A 19,057-nucleotide genomic window follows, 5' to 3' on the forward strand; every position below is an offset into this window, starting at 1 on the left:
TAGGAAAGCTCTGCAGGAGGATCTGGATAGGCTGCACCGATGGGCTGAGGTCAACTGCATGAAGTTTAACAAGGCCAAGTGCCGGGTCCTGCACCTGGGGCGCAATAACCCCAAGCAGAGGTACAGGCTGGGAGAGGAATGGTTGGAAAGCTGCCAGGCAGAGAAGGACCTGGGAGTGATGGTGGACAGTCGGCTGAATATGAGCCAGCAGTGTGCTCAGGTGGCCAAGAAGGCCAACGGCATCCTGGCTTGTATTAGGAACAGCGTGACCAGCAGGGCTAGGGAGGTGATCGTCCCCCTGTACTCAGCTCTGCTGAGGCCGCACCTCGAGTACTGTGTTCAGTTTTGGGCCCCTCGCTACAAGAAGGACATCGAGGTGCTTGAGCGGGTGCAGAGAAGGGCGACGAAGCTGGTGAGGGGCCTGGAGAACAAGTCCTACGAGGAGCGGCTGAGGGAGCTGGGCTTGTTCAGCCTGGAGAAGAGGAGGCTCAGGGGTGACCTTATTGCTCTTTACAGATACCTTAAAGGAGGCTGTAGAGAGGTGGGGGTTGGCCTGTTCTCCCACGTGCCTGGTGACAGGACGAGGGGGAATGGGCTTAAGTTGAGCCAGGGGAGTTTTAGGTTAGATGTTAGGAAGAACTTCTTTACAGAAAGGGTTGTGAGGCATTGGAACAGGCTGCCCAGGGAAGTGGTGGAGTCACCATCCCTGGAAGTCTTCAAAAGACGCTTAGATGTAGAGCTTAGGGATATGGTTTAGTGGAGGGCTGTTAGCGTTAGGTTGGAGGTTGGACTCGATGACCTTGAGGTCTCTTCCAACCTAGAAAATTCTGTGATAAATTTCATTCCAACAGAATTCAATGAAAGATGGAAAGTTTATCAGAAGTAAAATTTACCAAAGACCATTACAGAGTTATACTACATTAAACCTTCCTCTATGGTGGAAGGTTCATATGTAAGCATGTTTATAAATGTGCAAACTTATTATTTTAAAATATAAAACATGCTTCAGGTAGGTGATGGATTCAAAAAGGACAAATCAGAACCCCAACCATGATAGAAAGCAATAATTATCCTCAATAATAAATGTCAAATCTAAGCAGATGGAGGAACATATTCTAACTAAAAAGTAGATGTAAAGTGCTCTGTGAAGAGAAATCAATAGGACCTAGAATTTTTGTTTATTTGTTAATAAATAGCAATATGTTAATAAATAGCAAAATGTTAAATTAGAAATAAGCACTCGATTACACCAACAGTGAAACAAAGAAATAAGTCCAGATAGGTAAGGTCCCAACTATAATGAGACTTAAACAGTGCCTTAAGTATCTTGCTGAACTGAGGATAAAAAAAGGTAGAAAAAAAGACGGCTGCTGTAACTACTTACAGTAAGACTGTTTTACCTACCAATCTCCTATTTATCAACACTTAAACACATTCTCAGCAATTAAATGTTACTTCTAGAGTACTGCAAAAGATTTTTCCCCCAAATCTTTACTAGCTTTGAAGCTATTGATATAATATTAACCAAGAAAAACAGTGGTTATACACACACACACACACATATACACATATATATTTCTGCTCTTTATGACTAAGTTTTTCATTAGTTGTTGTCCTGGGGACTGGAATGATATGTTTTTTTTTTATTACTCAGAGATGCAGGTTCAAAGTTTGCTCCCACTAAGATGAACAGAAAGTTGTAGTTTTTTGTCTCTTTTTAAGTTTGTATTTTTTTTAAATTCTGATTCTACTGAGACAGAGGGAGGAGAGAAGAACAAAGGAACAATTAGTCAAAATTTTAACTGTCTCAGCACCCAGATTGGATATTGGTTGTTCTGTGAGAAGGAGGGGATCATAAACCACTCTTCGCTATTAAGCCTCTCATTATCAGTTGCAAAAGCTTAGAGCAGCAAGAAATACTGGATATGTTAATTCTTGTAATTTAATTAACACTACTGATTTCCATTGCCATCCTCCTCACACTTAGCAGCTACACATCTCTCACCTCCAATGAGAAATGAATACCTTTAGGAAAGAGATTAAAAAGACTTGGAGCCCGGCAGCCCATAGTTTTATGTCCATGCTGATGTCAATGAGCAATTAGAAACAGTCTGTTATGTTATCCTGTGTACACATTTTTATGAAGTATATAAATCTTGCTTCCAAAGATTCACAGTGAAATTATTTGTGTGAAGTATTTCTTCTATAAAGCTAGCTTCAGTATTCTATTAAATAAGTATTGAAAATTCCTTTGCTAAAGGTCATGAAACCTTAGCATGATTCAGTAGCACAATGTGCAGTTCTGAAACTGTTTGAAATTGAAGAAATTCAGTATTAATCAATGAATTTAAGAGCTTGTTACAGGAGAGTTTCAAGTGTGTTGTTTCTCCTATGTGAAACAGCAAAGTCAACATCATTTCATATATCTGGGTAATTTAATCTCTCTGAACAAGTGAGATAAATACACTTTTTTTCTTTTTCTTCTTCTTTAATCTTTGTGAATTGAAGCATAACACCACTCTCAGATATAATACTGTCTCCCTCTACTTGATATTTTACTTTATGGATCAAATACATGGAACTGGAAGGGAATTCCTGGTTTATTAAATTCAAACCTTTGCCATCACAGATAACTGTATCATACAATCCATTCATAAAATAATTAATTTTAAGGATAAATAGGACTTTCTTTTTTTTTTTTTTTTTTTCTCCCACTGCTACTGCTATGAAGCTGTTACAATTTCCCATTCCTTATGTCAGAAAACAGTATAACCTCAGTACTGTGTTTGAATGCTTTCAAATAATATATGAAATATGTGAACTAGCTATTGCTGAAGCAACTTATTTTATTTACTCTTTACCTCTTTTTCATTTTGTTTTGTTTTCCAGACTATTCTTTCTATCAGAAAATCATTTTTAAGGTCTTCTGTAATCCAGCTGTTTTTCTGCCATTTGATATCATCATTAACTTAATAGCATTACTAAAAATCAATTTGGTGCCAGGCCAGAAATGGTATGACTCACACATGCTGGGGATTGTGACATTGTGTCTGATTTAGTCTCTGCTAGTTTCATTCTCACCTGACATAATTTCTATATTTCTCTACTGTTAGTAATATTGATGTATCCACCCTGTCCTCATCTTTGACATTCTAATTGCAGAGTGGTGCAATAGATTTAGTTCCTTAGTCCTTTTAATTGATAAATATATACCACTAAGCCTAGTTTTGCACTGATTCAGCAGCCCCAGAATTTAAATTTTAGCTTGGATGAGTGCTGGCTAGGCTAAAAAACACTGCATCTAGATAGAAACAATATTTCCTACATTAGTTGCATAAATATGTTTGAGAAAGATTTTTTTATTTTTTTTATATATATTTTTTTTTAACGCTTGAAGTATTGTTGAAAGTGTATTTAAAGTCTTCTGAAACTTCTCTTATACATTACCTTAGCTAACTTTTAACAGGGACATATAAGTGTTTCAGAAAAAAAATAGTAGTCTAAAAATGAAATATAATTTTGACTTCTTACTGAGAAGCCTGCAAAGAAAAAGGCATAAATATAAATCTCACTTCTTTTATTATTTTTTCCAGTGGCTAATTGCTTTTATTTAAAATAATAATAATAATAATAAGGTAATTAAAAAGTATGTATAACGTTTCATTTGGAATTTTCTAGCTACTTGTTTTAGACAATGATTCTTGTTCCTCTTTGGTCAAGCAGTTGAAAGAACGCTCACTGGCATTTGGTAGTTTCTCCCTGTAAAGGTGCTTAAACTTTGTAATCATGGCTACTTTCAATCTCTTGCTTATTAAGACAAATAGACGGTGTTTTATAAGTTTTAAAATATAGGACATATTATCCAGTTTGCACAATTTTAAAGGTTTTTTGTTTGTTTGTTTGTTGCTTCTTTGCTGTACCCACTACAATTTGTCATGCACCTTTAACAACTATGATGTCTGTCACAAGTCTTTGCAGAAATCCTGTACTAATCTCGCTTATTCTGTATGTGTTAAAAAGCACTTTTTGTTACTCCTTAAATTATATTTTTAAAGAACTACATAGCTTTTTGGCACAGCATTATTCTGACAATTCATTTTAATCCCTTGCACAATATTACCTTTCAAAGTATTTTCAAGACACCACTTTCCAAGTTATAATCTCTACCCATTTAATTTCTGGGTATATATTGAGCCTTAAGTGATTGATAGTATTTAAAGTGTAATTTGCTGGCCAGATCTTTCTTTAGTAGACTACTGAGTTACTTCCAAAGCAAACCTTAGGTGTAATTCTGGACAGAATTTGTTACAGAAACCAGCCCCAGAAGGTAGAAACTGGATGAAATTGCTCCATGTCTGGCTGCTTTGTCCTATGTAGTTCAATAGCATCCATTATCTCACATTCATGATCTCATGCACACATACACCTTCAGTTTTATGTAATATTAGGAAGCATACACAAAACAATAATTTTATCAATCTCTGTAGTGTGTGGACAATCCAAGTGGTCAACTTCTAAACAGTTCAGGGATCACCAACTGGAGAGAATGTAGTTAACATCTGCCATAGGATTATCTGATTTTTTTTTCCTTCATGATTGCTACAGATAAAGATATTAAGAGGCAAGTGGATTTTCCTAGAGAACTCCACTGGCAAGAGAGAGATCTTCAAGGATGTTTCCCTATTTGACACTACTTTCTTGAGAATTGATTTTCATTCATTCATTCATTTGTATATTGTGTGCTACACTGCTATTTTATAGCATTAATTTTTAAATCAGAATGTCATGTCATGCTGTCAAATATATGATAAAAGTCTAAGATTATTAGATATATGTTACTAACTTTATCAACAAAATTTTTACTAGCATCAAGGAATGAAATGTTTGACAAGACTCATTTTTTTTCATAAAAATGCATTAGCACATAATTATATCTGTGTATTTTACTCCTCAGTCAATTGACTCCCATTGAAGTTTGTTCATTGTTTCACTTTGGATTGCTCTCAGACTAAGTATGTTACATTTACCTTATCAGATTACTTGTTAACTTGTTTTTAATTGTCATAATAAAATATCTCCCTTACTTCCTTAATATACTCAGACATATTTAGAAAAATATATATATCTTAAATTCGTGTTAGGGCATACTATTTAGGTCCTGAATATTTCGGAGTCTTCTATTTTCCTTAAAGTAGATGTTTGTTACTTCTTCCCTGAGTTATGAATGGAAAGAAAACTATATCCTTGTCTTCATATCCCAATATAGAAGTACTAAAGAAGCATTTGTATATCTACAACACTATATATAATTTACCGTCTTTTTACTAATTTGTTAAAGATCACCAATTAGGCTTTCTGCATTCCTGCTGTGTTTAAAATAACCTCTTTCTTTATTAAAACACTGTCAAACACAGTTTTTCCTTATGGTTTTCAGCTTTCCAAACATTTTTGTGCTAAATATATTTATATAATTTAACAGCTGCTTGCCCTTTTTCCCCTAGTTTGGTTTAAATTATTTTTTTAACATTTCTAACTCACTGTTTCTTGGTATCTGCCAGTAAGGTAGACTTTAATCAAAATTGTTTCTCTCCAAGAATGAACCCTGAATTGCCTATACTCCTAACACACTCCTTTTAAATATTGTAAATCTTTTGTTTGCATTTTTCTGGTTTTATTTTTCAATCCTTTAATTTCATTTTTGATTAACTCTGGGAGAATAGAACTCCTGAAAAGAAAAGTGTGCAGATTATTTTTTAACTGTCTTTTATATTACACAAAGGCAAGACTTGATCTTGCTTCTGTATGTAAACTAATGACTTCTTGTTCCCATATGTAAACTTTTAGTCATTTCCCCATACTCTTATCTTTGCTGAATAAGCTACAATCTGTACTCTCTACATTCCAATCACGCAAATCACCCCTCCAGATTCCAGCAATAACATTCATATTAATTTTTATCTAGTGAATAAGTATTTCCAATTCCTCATATATGTTTTCCAAATTCCTAAAACTTTGCAATAAGCAAATGAAAAGCTTAGTATTCTTGGACAAATTGCTTCAATTTGCTGACTATCGGCAGAGTTTGCAAATCTACTATTTTAATCTGATGATATCCAGTCACGTGTGTATTATGTCATTTGTATACATTTCTTCTACGTCCACAAGCATAGATATGTTTGTAGGTGGATCAGCTGGCTGTGACATGATCTTAAAACTCTAAATTACCTTACAAGTACAGCCATATAAATTCAATATAAGCCATCAAACCAAACTATGATTTTTTTTTTCTCCAGTGAATTTCTCACATGAATCTCTTTATAACTCCTGTTCCAAAAGATAGTAAGCATAGGATAGATATTTAATAAATAAATACATATTTAAGACACAAATTTTCATCATAATCTTCAATTCACACAGCTTCTCTTTGAAACTATGCCATATGGAATATGTACTTCCTAATCTGAGGCTTCAGCAAACCAGAGGCATGCTAACATAAAAAAAAAATACATAAATAATAATTAAAAAAAAATTACATGTCACTGAAGCAAATGTCACTTTGTGCACAAGTCGATGGGGCCGGATGGGATCCACCCAAGGGTACTGAGAGAACTGGCGGAGGAGCTGGCCAAGCCACTATGCATCATTTATCAGCAGTCCTGGCTATCGGGGGAGGTCCCAGTTGACTGGTGGCTAGCAAACGTGACGCCCATCTACAAGAAGGGCCGGAGGGCAGACCCGAGAAACTACAGGCCTGTCAGTTTGACTTCAGTGCCAGGGAAGCTCATGGAGCAGATCCTCTTGAGAGTCATCACGCAGCACTTGCAGGGCAAGCAGGCGATCAGGCCCAGTCAGCATGGGTTTATGAAAGGCAGATCCTGCTTGACGAACCTGATCTCCTTCTATGACAAAGTGACGTGCTTGGTGGATGAGGGAAAGGCTGTGGATGTGGTCTACCTTGACTTCACCAAGGCTTTTGACACCGTCTCCCACAGCATTCTCCTCAAGAAACTGGCTGCTCGTGGCTTGGACTGGCGCACGCTTCGTTGGGTTAGAAACTGGCTGGATAGCCGGGCCCAAAGAGTCATGGTGAATGGAGCCAAGTCCAGTTGGAGGCCAGTCACTAGTGGCGTTCCCCAGGGCTCAGTGCTGGGGCCGGTCCTCTTTAATATCTTCATCGATGATCTGGATGAGGGCATCGAGTGCACCCTCAGTAAGTTCGCAGATGACACCAAGCTATGCACGTGTGTCGATCTGCTTGAGGGTAGGAAGGTTCTGCAGGAGGATCTGGATAGGCTGCACCGATGGGCTGAGGTCAACTGCATGAAGTTCAACAAGGCCAAGTGCTGGGTCCTGCACCTGGGGCGCAATAACCCCAAGCAGAGCTACAGGCTGGGAGATGAGTTGTTGGAGAGCTGCCAGGCAGAGAAGGACCTGGGAGTGATGGTGGATAGTCGGCTGAATATGAGCCAGCAGTGTGCTCAGGTGGCCAAGAAGGCCAATAGCATCCTGGCATGCATAACAAGCAGTGTGGCCAGCAGGCCTAGGGAGGTGATCATCCCCCTGTACTCGGCTCTGGTGAGGCCACACCTCGAGTACTGTGTTCAGTTTTGGGCCCCTCGCTACAAGAAGGACATCGAGGTGCTTGAGCGGGTCCAGAGAAGGGCGACAAAGCTGGTGAGGGGTCTGGAGAACAAGTCCTACAAGGAGCGGCTGAGGGAGCTGGGCTTGTTCAGCCTGGAGAAGAGGAGGCTCAGGGGCGACCTTATCGCTCTCTATAGGTACCTCAAGGGAGGCTGTAGCGAGGTGGGGGTTGGTCTGTTCTCCCACGTGCCTGGTGACAGGACGAGGGGGAATGGGCTTAAGTTGTGCCAGGGGAGTTTTAGGCTGGATATTAGGAAGAACTTCTTTACCAAAAGGGTTGTTAGGCATTGGAACAGGCTGCCCAGGGAAGTGGTGGAGTCTCCATCCTTGGAAGTCTTTAAAAGACGTTTAGATGTAGAGCTTAGGGATATGGTTTAGTGGGGACTGTTAGCATTAGGTCAGAGGTTGGAGTCGATGATCTTGAGGTCTCTTCCAACCTAGAAATTCTGTGTCTGTGTGTGTGAAATCGGTGATTTTAATTGAAGATTTCTTTCCCTAGTATTTTCAGAAGAAAAAAAGGAAAAAAAAAAAGAAAAAGAAAAGATGGAGAATGATGAATATTTGCCATTAAAACTGCACAGAAGCCTCTGAACTTTGAAACCTCATTCCTTCAAGGTTTTGCACAGTGGTTTGGACCACTGTGGATGGCAAAGCTAATGGAAGTCAAAGCAGTCTCTCTGTAATCCACTAGTCTTTTTGTGCTATGATCTTTTCCTAAACTCAATCCAAAGATAATGTGAGAAATTCTCATTCCCAACCACAGAGCCTGTCTTCTTAAATTAAGCTACAAAGAATTCTGTGCTTCCAGCTCCCAAAGTCCCCCATGTATTCATCGTAAAAGCGAAGGCCTGTTAAACATTCTTGTCATCTGAGGAATGGGCAGGCAAGGGTGGATAGCACAGCTGACAAGTAGCTTACACACAGGCGCTGTAGGAGTCTCTGAGAGAGCAGAATTTCAGCTGCAGTTCCAACTTAAGTAGGCAGGAAAAAAAAAAAAAAAAGATAAAAGTAGAAGAAGGATTTGAAAGCATCACCTACATGGGAATTTTGTGTGTATTCAAGAAAAGAAGTATACTAAGCAGAAATGAAAGCACAGCCTTGATAGGGAAGACAAGAACCTTGAACATGACTAAAGGGATGGTAAGCAGGGAAAGAATTTTAATTGGGGAGCTTCATGGCCTGAGCTTCAGGAGATAAAACTGACTTTCACAGCAGCATTCTGGAAGGATTGAAGGGGAACAAAGCAAATACTCTGGCTTTTATCATAACCTGTGCAATAGTTAAATAGAGATTTATATATGACTGTTATCTTTAGCTTTTTAATGATTTTTGAAAAGATTTGGGGAGTGGTCAAAAGAGAGTAATTTTATTCTGTGCTATATGAAGGATATATTCTGGGGGATAATATGGTGTCATTTTAAACTGACCATCAGAGTAAAAAATACTCAAGATTTGAATAATCTGTCCAGCACACACAGGAGGGCCCAAATAAACAAAGAGCATGGAGAATAAACTCTTTCCAGAATGTATCCTGCTCACAGTAAATCATGATGTTGTTTCATTGAGTTGTTTTATAAATCTAGTTCCTTAAAAATACACGTGTGTTTGTGTATATGTATGTATACATGTATTAACCTGAATTGCTAAAGTAATTGTATTACTGACATCTGACATCTTAAACAAAATTTTGGATTAGTTCCCTGAAAACCTTTATTTGTCACTTAAAAATATACAAAAAACTTTTACACTCTAATACTAATGAAAGAACACAAGAAAAAACTCTGCTTATGACTACACATGTTACAGTCTGTAATGGCTACTGTTATAAATGACGATACAACTCAATCTGAATTTAGTAATATTTATAAAAGAGTATTTATAAAAGGTATAAAAGGTATAAAGGTATAAAAGGCAAGTAAACAGAGCTGGGTGTGCGGGGAGTCTACGCTCCATCAACACGCACACACGAACAAACATTCTAAATATATAGAACATTGCTTTTACATACTAAACCCGAGTATGCCTATACATACATACATACATACAATCAGGAAAGGTAACAAACAATCCTTTAAGTTCCATGACTTAAAAATCTCCATTTTCCATTCCCTTTGAACAATATGTCTTGCTTTAAGTTGTCAAGCAATTCGGTCTTCGGGCCTTATGTACCCTATTCTTCCTGGATCGAAGAAAAACATATCCGTCTCCTTTTCAAGGCCAATAGGGCCTGGGTCAAAAGGCACATCCAGGTCACCAGGGGGCAGAACAGCAAAGGCCTGCGATGGCCATAGCGGTGGGGGGGCCGATGGTGTAGCAGAAGGATCAGTAAACAAGCCCGCAGCTCCCTCACTGTCTGGCAAACCACACGTTTCTGACTGTGGTCCCACATGGCTCTTTAAGGCCCCAGAGATTGCTCACCAGGTGCCGAGCAATCCCACTGCAACCTTGTCGTTTTTAGTTGCAGAGTCCCACACCTTGCCTCAATTTGGTCCCATGTTTCAGGCTCATAAGCTGTCTGATTTTTAATAAAGGGAATAAGCTGTAAGGTTACCAGGACAGTCTTTGTTCCTAAGGACGTATGATTCCCCATAATGCGCAACTGCTTACCAGCGAGATGCAGTTGTGTGCACAGGTCCGCTTCTCTCAGCTCGAGCTTCTCTCCAGCCCCAGTACACCTATTTCCAGCGACTTTCTGTATGAGCTTCTCTGAGCAGTTTGCTGAGTTTGGCCGAACCTGTCTTCGTGAGGCAATCAATGTGCCTGCTCCCGTCCTGGTCTCCATTCTGCCAGCCTGTTCCTCTTCACTTCTTTTTCCTGCTTCTTTATTGACGTAATTTCATGTTGCCTTCTCTTTATCTTGAGGGCAGGCTCCCCTCTTATACCCTTCTCTCCACAGCAGTTCTTTTCAAAACAACTTTTCATTGGTCCAACAACTTTGAAATCTAACAACAACAGCAAACACCCAGAAACATCCATGCCTTAACAGCTGGAGAAGAAGAGAACCAGCTGGAAAACAAGAAACCTGAGACTGCATGGAGTCTCCTGAATCACCCTTCTTTGTTCTCTCAAAACTCTTTTATATTCCTGATGGCATCATCGTTAAGAGTCTAATGTTATTTCAGTCACAGGGTTTTCCAACCCTCATGGCCACATTCCCAAATCTCCTTCTTTATTAATATCAACCATTTTCTCGACACGAATTACCACTCCATTTATAACAATATCATTTCTACATCTCCCTTTTGGTGTTATCCGTTTATCTGTAGAGCTAATAAAAATGGGTAGCAGGCCTCAAAGGTTGTTGGAAACTTCAACTCATGTCTCTTGTTTTAGGCTTGCCCTGACAGTCTTGAGAATGTTTTTTTTTTTTAATTTTTTTTTTTAATTTTTTTTTTTTCTTTTAAGTTTGTAAAGTAATAATAATATTAGTAAAGAAGTAACCAAGCAGTTTGTATATGTTTGGAATACAAGAAAGAGGTACCTCTGTTTTCATTGTATCTAGGAAGAGTTGTTATTCCTAGAGACATTGACAGTTTTTGAATTGTAGAACTAGAGGTAATGAACACTCAGTTCAGCCCCATTTGTTACTGAAGTCCAGATATTTGCAACTGTTCCTAATAAAGCTAAGTATCAATTTGCACAGCATCCTTGAAAGTACATCAAATATTTGAGGTATTAATATATCACTAAGTGTCAAGAATAAAATTGAACCCTGAGCCTGGTGAACCCTGAGCCAAATTGTGCCATGGTCTGCACAGTGGGTGCAGTGATTAGGCAGAGAAAGCAATCTATATGCAGATACATTAGGTCTTACCTGCTGCTGATGCATCCACATTGGAATTTACTAAACATTTGGACCAATGTGTGGCTTCATTATGAGCTATTGAAGTTCCAAGCCAAATGGATAAATGTAAACCATTACCTCTAGAGATATTTCCTTTCTGTTTTACTCCTATATTAAATATTAAATTGATGAACATATGCCATTTGCACTCAAACCACCAGTGAGCTTAAGCTATGTCTGGGTTAAGCAAGTCTTATCTAATTTTACATTAGGACAGAAGAATAGCAAAGCATTCACATACCCAGTATTGGTGTCAGACAGCAGAGTACAATACTTGCACAGTTCAGAAGAATTGTTCAGAACCAGCAGAACAGATACTGGTAAATCTCTCCACACAGCTCAACTCCAGTTTGTTTCTCTCCCTTTCTAATGAAAAGAGATCCTTCCAGATCCTTGTTGGAAGACAGCAGTGGCCAGAGTTTGAAAGTAAATTCAAATTGTATTAACCACACACATTCAGATTGCAGTAACACATCTATTATAGTTATCACTGCAATCATTGCATCTATATATGCTTACTATATATGTGGATCGCCCACCAGTAGCTGAAGTCTTCAACAAAGTGAACTACTTCAACCTCATTATAAACTTCTCACTCAGATAGAGATGTGGCAGAATCTGAGAACACAACGATTAAGAAATTAGCTTGAGACTACTGAATGTCTTGCCTGAAGCTGCTATAAAGCTTCAGAATGGGGTGAAATGTTTACATTCCTCCTGTACCTCCACAAAAGGATGTTGTGTTACCAAGTTTCTAAAATTCAGAAGGCTCTTCCCTAAAGAATAACAATTTCCCTTTTCCTCTTACAATGACAGTAATAATGCTTTTAGTATTAACAGAATAAAAAAGGAAGAGACTTGATCTATGACAAAGATCCTCTTATGTAGTCTTTCCACAGGAAGATGTTCACAGTCAATGTGACACCATAATCTCTGATTCATCCCATCACTATTATATGACAGTTAAATAAGGTAAGTACAGCAGAATTGCTAGAAGGAACTGAAGTGTTATTAACTTATTTCTTATTACATTAGCCATAATAGTCATTCCTGAAGTATTATGTATATTACAGACATTATTTGAGACATTAACACCCTCTTCTTGATGGAGAATTCTCAGCTGTGTCTGCTACATGCTCCCCTCCCCATCATTATACACCACTAACTGCTTCCCTTCCATCTTTGTTCTTTTTTCTCCTACATATCAACAAAACACACTCCATTTGCAACAGAAATCTCTCTCTCCTAATTGAGGTTTCCAGGGAAGTAAAGTGAGATAATTTAATTATACTCCAAATAGCTACTCTACCTCAAACTCTTATAATCTCTTTAAATCAAACCTCATATAATGGATGGAGAGCACACAATTTTACAAATGTAAATAAGTATCACGGGCAATACGTAGCTCAGTGTAAGACTGACAAATGAAATAAAATATTACCTTTACAGCTCAATAAAAACAGAGCCAAACACAACATTCCCAATCTCAAAAACAGGAATAATACCCTAAGCATAACACTGTATCTAGCTATTTTGAAGACTAGGGGATGCACTGAAGTAGTTCAGCCACTTTTGGTCACCTCAGAATAGGAACAAATCTGACAACACATAAATTGTACTTTGCCAGAATTAAACTAATCGGCATTCTTCCAGGCAATTAGCAGGTGTTTCTGTCTATCTGTATAGTTACATGCCCTCTATTAACACACTCTCTGAGCATTTCACAAACTTTAATGAGCTTGTCTAATGCAAATGTAGAACCTATGCTGCAGCTCATCAGTACAAGATAAGCGAGGTGAGGCTAAGAATGGTCCTTGATGGAACATCAATGTTGAAGGACCTGTACTCAGTAGAGGGCACAGGAGTTTAAAAGTCTTGATCACTCACAGTTATTCAAGCTCCCTTTGATTTTTTTATTTCTTTTTCCACAAAACTAGAATGGTAGTAATGGGAAAAGAATAGGGTTTAATTCTAAGTAAATTCTTTATGATTGTCTTCTCTTTATGTTAGCATAATACTCACCATGAACTAAAAAGTTTAATGGTACTAGGAACACAGTGCTGTCTTGGTTTTTGTAATTTTACAGAATTATACCTACATGAGATGCTTAGGGGTGATTATGGGGCTCAGGGAGGATGTTATCAGTGTTTATAAAAACCTGAAGGGTGGGTGCCAAGAAGCTGGAGTCAAGCTCTTTTCAGTGGTGCCAGGACAAAAGGCAGCAGGCACAAGCTGGAATACAGAAAGTTCTGTCTTTTTTTTTTTTTTTTTTTTTTGAGTTTGCTGCCAAAGAATTTGTCATTCTATTCTCTTTAGTTCTTTTCTGTGTATGACTATGAGTACTTCTGTGGCCTTGTGGGAAAACTATTTCTTCCTGTGGCAACTACAAATAGGAGCCTCCTAATTGTTGTCTGATTATGAAGAATTTGGTGACCTCCAGACTAGACTGCAACTGTATTGCACTTTACTATCTGTAACCTCACACTTTAAGCATATATGGGTAGGGGTAACAGCATCTTCTGTCGACTGGCAGGGGTTATTTCTGATTTCATCCTTCACTGAAAAGATGGAAATACATTATAAAAAATTGTTTCTATTAACTTAATAGAAGTTTCTGAAAGCATACAATATCTTAAAGGATGAGACCCTATATAGACATACAACGAAGAGATGTAAGAGAACAGATCTAAGGCCATTGTGGCAACTTGTAACACAGGACAATTTCATGAGCTAACCTCTCAGGAGCATAAAGATAAATTATATCCTAAACACAGATCTAAGAATTTTCCCATCCAAATGAAAAATGAGACATGGCACGAAAAATGTGAAAGCAGAACAGGTCTTCCTTGAATCTTTCTCCTTTTTTTTTTTTCAAATAAATCCTGACAGATAATGAAGGTGAAATCACTGATGCTGAAGATGCAAAAAGTAAAGGCAATCAGAAAACAGTAGTGATTGACACTGGAAAAAGAAGAACAGGAAAACTGAACTAGGAAGCTCTGACAAAACTGTCACTGATAGGCAGACTAAAATTAAACTGAAACAAATGAAAAACAAACAAACAAAAAAACACATAAAAAAAAAAAAAACACATAAAGAACATCATTTTTGTCTATGGGAACAGAAAGAAGAACAATAATATGAAATTGGAAAGCATGTAAGGAGGAAAGAAGAAACAAAAAATTGTCAAGCCTGAAACAGAACATAATAAAGAACCCATTGAAAACAGACCAATTCAAAAATGTGCTTACTAAAAGGGTACACAGAAGTTTGTTCCCTATATTTGCCATGGGTACAAAACCCAGAGAGACAGTTCTCAAGCAAGAACTACCGGCAAGAACTCCCTGCCCTACACTTTTAGGATAGGAAGACTTTTTTTTTTTTTTTTCCACAGATTTATAAAATAAAATAAAATCTTCTAGAACCTCTTAACTGTGACATTTGCGTAGAAAAAAAAAATAGTGTAGTAAAAGTAACATGGCATTATTTAGGTGGAAGTGAGGCTTCTCTTTAAAATTGTGTTTACTTATGACATCTTTGTCTTTTACTTTTTTTTTTTTTTTTTTTTTTTACCTGTTATCTTTTACCAATTACATAAAATTAGGAGATGCTCACAGGTGGCAAGAGAAAATATCTATTACACAAGAAAGAAGTAACAATAAAGATTAGTTTTGAGGTTCATTCCTTCTTCATAATTCCAATCTAAAATAATCAACAAAGGACAAAGGTAAAAAGGAAAGCTCTTTAATCACTTGAATACTGCAGACTCAGAAGGAAGATACAGTCTTACTAATTTTGTGCCTAGAGATACGCTTGTATGTAAAGATTCCTTACATTGAATACTGCAAATACAAATGTAGATGAAGTATAGATCAGATGATCAGATGGATAAATTAATTTTAGGTTAACATTACATCTCTGAAGCTCAGTAATCTTATGTGAAAAGTTAAAAATTACCACATAGGTGTGTCACCTGGTTGATATGTCATGCATTTTAAGGTACTACCCTTGTGTCCATCAGATAAAGTCAGGTTAGCATATGAAAATATAGAGGAGGGATTTCACTATAGTAGTACTCACAAAACAAAAGGGGGGAGAGAGGGGGGCAAAATGGATCCTGATAAATAAGAACGTGAAAATAATATCTTTGTACTTTGGGATATTGGAAGGTCCTTTCTGTGGGATGGTAAAAAATTAAAGCTAGTGAAAAGAATCCATAATGATTATGTTTCAGAACGTTGCTTGGGAAAACAGACTTGAATTTAAAAAAGGAAGATATGGATATAGTGATTATAATCGGTAAGACTAAAAGTATTAAAGCCTGTGAGAAAAGACATGTTAAGAACTGATAGAAAAAATGAGTTCTTTGCAGTCTGGGTAATTGTTAATTTTTTGACAATGGTACAGCGGAAACATGGTTTTTACCAGAGCACTCTTTTTGAAAGAAATGGGATTATATTTTATTACAACATATATCAAGATATACTTCTACAAGTAGTGTCCATGAATAACCTCATTAAATTAATCTCCATACATGTAAAAGACCTTAAAAGTATAATAAAAAGGAGGGGAAAAAAAAAGACAAAACTTACAAAGTTCCTAGCAGACATCAGGAGATCCACTTCAGAGAGACAAGAACTATTATTCTGAGGAAATTTGTTTAATCAGGCTTATTTCTTCTTGTATTCTTAAAAAAAAAATAAAATAATAATAATAAATAATAATAAAAAAAAAAACACTAAAACTACACAAAACTCACTTATTAAAAAAAAAAAAAAAAAGGAAATAACAGATCTCAAATATTACTGTAGGATCAGACAATGCCTTAAGCCAGTACCAACAGGCTTTTACAACAGTTTCAGGTGCAGCAGAGTCTGGCTCCTGAGCTTTCACATTCTGCATCATCTGGTACAGCTGTTATTCTCCAGATGTCTACAGGCGAATGGGTGGGATTCATCTGCCTAACTTAGATGTTTAGTAGTTAGATAATCTAAATTTTAAACAGCCATAAAAACCTTGCTTATCAATCCAATTCCTTTTTATTATCAGTAGCAAGGAAGAGGAGCCTCCTGGGGACTATTTATCTCCTCTAGGAGTAATACAGGCCATAAGAGTAGTTTAGAAGTAAATTACTAATTTACTTGTTGTCCTGGTTCCAGTTAGAACAGAATTTTCTTCCTAGTAGCTGGTGGAATGCTGTGTTTTGGCTTGGGATGAGAAGAGTGCTGATAACACCCCGATGTTTTAATTGTTGCAGAGCAGTGCTTATACCAAGCCAAGGACATCTCAGCCTTTTGCTCTGTCCTGCCAACAGGCAGGCTGGGGGTGCAGTAAGAGCTGGGAGGGGGCAGACCCAGGACAGGTGACCCAAACTAGCCAAAGGGGTATTCCATACCATCTGACGTCATGCTAAACAATATATAGGGGTGGCTAGCCGGGGGGAGGGGGCCGGACTGCTCGGGGTTAGGCTGTGCATCGGTCAGCGGGTGGTGAGCAATTGCATTGTGCATCACTTGTTTGTACATATTATTAGTAGTAGTACTATTATCACCATTGTATTATTATTATTATTGTTGTTGTTGTTGTTGTTGTTATTTTCCTGTCTTATTAAACTGTCTTTATCTCAACTCACGGGCTTCACTTTCCATTTCTCTCCCCCGTCCCAGAGAGGGAGGGGGAGGGTGAGCGAACAGCTGCGTGGTGTTTAGCTGCCGGCCAGGTTAAACCATGACACTTGTATAAATTTGGGGTAGATGAATCCCAACAAACATTTTAACTAGTGAATTTTGACTATTTTCAAGAAAACAAAGCTTTAACTACATTTCCAATAACATTATTCCGGTTGACAGAACTGACCTGGACAAAGCCTGCCATTTTCTATGGTTTCTCTGCTTTTAGGCTTCTAGTAATTTTATGACAAGTGATTTCTTTAATAAACCACAGCTAGATTAATACAGACTTCTTCTCCTTGTCCTTCTGTTTTGCAAATAGTCTTTCTGGCCTTCTTTTTCAGGCTGCTGTAATAAAAATCACTAAACAGAACCTACTTATGAACTTTGATTTCATCATTCTCTTACTTACAAAGAAATTATCAATATTTATTTCCTTATCAGTTCAAGCTGCCTATTGTGTACTTGTCTGGGAATGCTTTGTAAACTACCATCCCCAGAATGCCTTCCCGTTGCCATGACAAAAATCTGCCCAAGTAGTCTCAAAACAACTTTAATCTTTTGAATGTGTAAACTGGATAGCTCCATTTCCTGCCATCTAATTTGCACTTGCAAATGTCAGGTTGCCTGTAGAAATGCAGATCCTTACACATGTAATAGTTGCATCTACACATGTTTTGAAAATTTGCCTTCAGGCAGACAATCATATTATCCCAGAGCAAATTGTTCCTTTTCTTAAAAGCAAAAAAGTTACCAAACCTTCAGATGAAAGGGACACTTCAGCTAAAGGTCAGGAAATCCAGCTGTAATTTGGCTTTAACTAGTGCTTTAGATCTCAACTTTAAATTCTAATTAAAGATTGAGGTAGAAGTATGAAATTCTAATGAGGAAGCTGTAGGCTATATTTTTCAGTGTTACATCATGTGCTCTGTTATTTCTAAAAGCAGAATATCATTTTTGTGTATTTAGCATAATTTGAATGCTTGTTATTCTCACAGTGAGGAACATGGAAGTTCTGTGAGTAATACCTGAATACCGGTATAAAAAATAATAATAATAAATCACCATATTCTCTTATTTAATTATGCTTTTTATTTTTTTTTTCTTGCATTTTCATTTTTAAAACCAGTTTTTGAAAATTCCAGAGAGTGACTGTTATTCTTAGTCATAGCTGTTCTTCTTTTCTGAATCCTAACTGAATCTGAATCTGAACCTGATCTTAATGTTCTGTTGAGATTCTTCATGTTTTGTGCCCTACATGCTTGCTAGTAATCAAAATAAAAACAAAAAACACACACAAAAAAGGGGCAATATTTACCATTAAATTTTTGTCTTTGTGATAACAAAACTAATTACAAAACTGTTAGCTGGCATTTCAGCATTTGCAGACACACTGACCAGCCTGAGCTGTCCAATTCGTCCGAGGCTCATGCAGATTGTTACATTGATTGTTACATTCCTTCTATTGGCTTTTGTTTGTCTTTTTTTTTTTTTTTAAGTACTTGTTGACTTACTAGAAACACATGCTACATTCTCCATCTCCCTGAATTGGACAATATAATTTAAGGCCCAAGAAAGAGAAGAAAGTGCATAATTCACCAATCATATGTAGAGATCTTTGCTCTACCTTTGACACTTACTTTTGTCTTATAGCTAAATTAGCTTTCTTGTTTTCCAGATATTCAAGGGCATGTACCATGCATTCAAATTCCTGTTTGCTATAGCAGTTTGTAATAACCCTGTAATGATTTCTAGCTTCTCACTCTTGCATCATAGCAAGAAAATGGCATTTATCCATGCACACTTTCAGTATCCTAAATATATTTGTATAGGTTGCTTCTTGGAAACTGAATGAGTAGCTGTCCTGACCATGTCATTCTCTCAGTATAAATGCAACTGTTCA

Source organism: Aythya ferina (genome assembly GCF_964211825.1).
Source record: "Aythya ferina genome assembly, chromosome: 1".
Lineage (NCBI taxonomy): Eukaryota > Metazoa > Chordata > Aves > Anseriformes > Anatidae > Aythya > Aythya ferina.